Genomic DNA, 4686 nt, shown 5'->3' on the forward strand with positions numbered 1-4686 from the left:
TGAATTAATCAAAGTTATTTTCCTAGCAAGTGACAATCGCCTCCATTTCCACTCAGCTAATCTTCGTTCTACTTTTGCTTTGAGTTTAGGGACCCTCTCTGAACTGATTTAGAGACCCCTAAACTGATACAGTAATTAAAGATATTTTTATCTTTTTTATATCTAATCAGGTTTACTTTTCAAAATATTAAAATTAAGAAATAAAACTAACTAATCAAGTTCGAAGTTTAGTCCCAAATCAAAAAGGCCTTAGCAACCCTAATTATTTGACAATTAACCCTTCATGTCTACAATTTAATACATCAAAATTTTATTCAAATTGATATTTAAATTTTATATAAGAGAGTCTAATTTTACTATTTTAAAAACTTACTTTTTAGTTCAAATATCTCCTCTCCTTCCAAGCTTATTCACTTTTTCTAATCTTCTTGGGAATAAGACACAATATAGCTTACTCAACCTATGTAACCTCAAATTTTCAGCAGATTACTCAACAAACATCTCCATCATCTCATCTCTACCAACCTCCCAAAACTGTTGGTAAAATTTCATAGTAAATCTGGACCTTCTCAGCCATATATATATAGAGTGAAAGTAGTAAAATTGTGCTCTTCAAAAACTGAGTATATCATTTTTTTTAAGCTAAATACACATTTTTTTGATAGTGCACACAATTTATATAGGAAGTATAAACAACCTCCCAGGCTTGTTCGCTATCTCATCCAACTTATTGGTTAAAATATACATCTTAGTGAATATACCTCACACCATTCACAAACCCTAACCCAATCCCTTTCATCTCAATTCGTCAGTCCTTATGGTGCTGCCTCATCCTCCTACAATTAGTCAACTTCCTTGGCCTCCTCTCTCGGATCCCTAAGCAACGCACCTCCTCCTTTGGCAAGCCTCCTCCATCGGGACCCTCAAGCCTATTCCTCTATTGGATCCCTAAGCAAGACACCTCCTTCGTCGGCTAGAGGTACTTTTAAGCATTAATTACTATTATTATTTACGTCATTAGGTTTGGTAAATTTATGTGAGAGAGTAGCACTGATAGGTAGTTAATCGTGTTTTACATCTTAATATGCTCACCGATTTGTCCATTTATCGTAGATAATCATTCTCTATTGTAATTAGAAATTGTTTCTAGGTTTTGATCAGTGTTGCGTAAAAGAGAGAGCTGGCCTGCCAACCTTGAAATTTTCTTTACTGTTGGATGTGAAGACTTGTGTTTCAAATGGCAATTTACTAATTTTGGACTTCGGTTTGTCAGTCTAGGATAACTTGGTCTTCTAATTCTGGGCAACAGCTAGTTTGTAATCAATACCCCTGGACCATAGTGCAAGTTGGATATACAAATCTTTGCCGCCAAGTTTCTGAATTTGTAATCTTGACTCTTTTGTACTAAACGAATCTAAACTTCGCTTTGGCCTCGCATTTTGACTGCACCACTTCGTGATTTAATGGTGTTATGCTTCGAGCACTGCACTCAGTTTCATGCATGGTTTCTGATCCTTAAATGAAATTATTTGTCATACTGCTCTGAATTGACTAATCAAATACCCCTTTATATGAAATCCTTGTCATCGTCATACTAACATTTCCTCAAATTCAACTGCCATGTGTTAGAGATTCAAATAAACAAAGAACTATAAAATCCTGATGCTCCTCCACTTTGCCAACTTTATGGTTATTCCACGGTCCATCTGTTTTGTCTTGAATTAATAGTATGCACATTTTGACAGGCTCACATGATAATAACAAAACTAACAATTTGAACATTCTGGGCTCTTTTTAGCCATGAAGGAGGTCTTGCTGCCATGAGGTGAGACATGGTAACTTCTCTATATGATACCTAGTTGTCCTTTGCCTGGGTTCTCGTTTTTTTTTTTTTGGTGATTTTTTCTTATAAAAAGTATTCATTACCACAAAAATAGGTACAAACTATTAGGTATCCCTTCTTTACAATAGACCTAGTTTTCCTTTGCCTGGGTTCTCGCGTTCTTTTTGTGATAAAAGTATCCTCCTTAATTCTCTAGTATATTACTGTCTCTTCTCTTTGGTTATGCCTCCACCTTTTACCACCTTTTAAGATCCTAAGACAACCTCAATCCAACCAATTTGATTCTGACTATTTATTAAATATGCCATGGGCTATCCAGTTTAATAAATCATGTCATGTTCTAAACTACTAACTCGGGGCTTACCATATATTCTTGAGTACTTTCTTAGACAAGCAAGATCATAAACCATTTGCATCTCTAGAAATATGTCATATTGCCATTTGAATTTCAGGTCGAGAAGCAGAGAATTCTCCAAGATAGTGTTGGCAAGATATTGAATCTAATTGATGAAAGCAAACAGTAGAAAAGGAGGCTCAGCAGCTATAAATTTCAAAGCAGTACCTGCAGGCTGCAGTGAACATCCCTACTCCAGCATCCACTAAGAATAGGTGAAACAGAATTTAACATTTATTCAGAGGCAAAAGATAGCCCATACTCCTCCAAACCCATTTTCTGGAATAAATGTTTCCCCAGGCGCTTTAAGGAAGCCTTCTAGCTCATTTAAGTTCTTTGATAGATAAACTCTAGCTAAGCCTTTTTATCTAGTATATTTCTCTAGACATTGTTACTTAGGAGTAAATGCAGTATGATTCACTTGTTTTATATACTTATTTAGTGCATCTGTCTTAATTACTATAGCCTGTAAGTATTAGTTCAGTATTTCCTATAGGATTTAGAGAAGGATGAACTTTCCTGATTACATAGTTTTTACGAACTCTTGTTTTAAAACAAGCAGGTTTAGAAGAGAGAGTAGCACAGATTCAAAAACTCATAGGGATGCTTTACAGAAGGCAGCAATTGAAAGAGATTACGGTCCTCTATTCTTGAAATACAATGAGGTATGCAGTCCTTGTTTGTCATACTGACACAATTTCTTTTTTGAAGAAATTGCATCAAGTAATTGATCAATTACGGAAAACATAGAAAATAACAATAAATGAACTCAGCTTTATGAAGCTTTAATATGCAACTAGATGCCCTGTAGCCTTCTACATCCATCATCAGTATCTAATGAAATTACTTCTTATAAATTCATTAAAATTCTCATGTATAACTTAAGATATAAATACACTATCAGTTCTAGAAAATAGAGACAAGGCTAGTATGAAACTAAACTTATATTTTCTGTAAATTTCTAAGGCGTTAGTTAAATCTATTAGGCCTCATTTTGTTGTGGAATAAGGATAAATAATTTTAGTACACTGATGTCTATACTAGTTTAGTATCCAAGCAATAATTTATCTCAATATTAATTTACTAATAGATACTTCACTCATTTAATATTTTATCTTTACAACGGAATATAGTTACTATTTTACCTTTAAAAAAAGAAATAACTATCATTTTAACTATTCTCTCTTTTGTCCTTCTCGCTCTTCTCATTTATTCATTATAAAGAGTATTTTAAATATTGGCAAATACTTCAATGCACCTTTAAAAATTATAATCTTAATCCAATGGCTATAATAGCTAGTTTTCATTACGTAAGAAAAAAAGTATATTAGTTAAGAAGATTAATTAGGTATGCCTAACTTCCCAATTTTCTTGTTATACCCTTGAAGATCTTAATCATTAGATCTTCATCAAAATGATTGATAAACAATTAACTTTACGGTAGGAAAGAAGCGCTTTATAGGAGATATCATTTAATATTAAATAATTTAAATTTAATTATTTGGAGATAAACTTCAATTTAATTATAATTCTCTATCTCTATCTATTAAATTTAATTTAAGTCAATCTTAAACTAATGGGAGATATATGTAAATAATAAAAATAATAAAAAAGATAAAATGTAATTAAATTTTCATCAAGTTAATTATAAAAGACATCAATACCCTTATTTTGATATATATACATTACTCTTAATTAATGATATATATGTTTTTTACTTAATAAAATATTAAGATAATATAATTGTTAAAAAATAATATGTAAGATTATATATCTAAGAAAAGTTACCTGATAATATCTTTCATTCCTACTATACCCTTAAAAATCTTAACCGTTAGATCTTCATCAAAATGATTGGTAAAGAATTAATTTTATTGCACGGAAGAAACCGTCGGAAAGGTTTTGCTTGCAAGTTTCTTATTGATTATTGAATCCATCAAAGACAGATGTTGGATAGATTCTAATCACCTCCGCAAGACGTTATTCCGTATAAACGACAAGTTGAGTTTATAAGGAGTAAAGCAGGTAATGGATATGAGTTTGGTCAATAGATTGTAGCGAGTCATTGCGCAACCTTGAATCTTGCGTGTTGAAAATGCATCCAGAGATGCAGCAACAAAGTGACATCTTCGGGCGAGATCCAGAGATACAACATTCTTCGAGCAAACCTTTTAAAAGGCTGGAAATTTCAAACAGATGCTTCTGAAGCCTCTTATTTAATGGTGAGCGATTACTAGCTTTTGTCAGAACTACCCACTGGGGCCACAATCCACATGTTAAAGGGTCGTGGAAACCATTGACATGGACTACGCATTCAGGCGAGACGAACAATAGCCGACAAGCTTCAGATACGATATCAAAAGATAAATTCTCAAAATTTTGAGGCCAAATTAACAGAGAGATTTGTCGTGATAATAATTTAAAAAGTACAAGAGAAGCAGCATACTTA

The sequence above is a fragment of the Typha angustifolia genome, chromosome 14 (genome assembly GCF_048772165.1).
Source record: "Typha angustifolia cultivar Huaian chromosome 14, ASM4877216v1, whole genome shotgun sequence".
NCBI lineage: Eukaryota > Viridiplantae > Streptophyta > Magnoliopsida > Poales > Typhaceae > Typha > Typha angustifolia.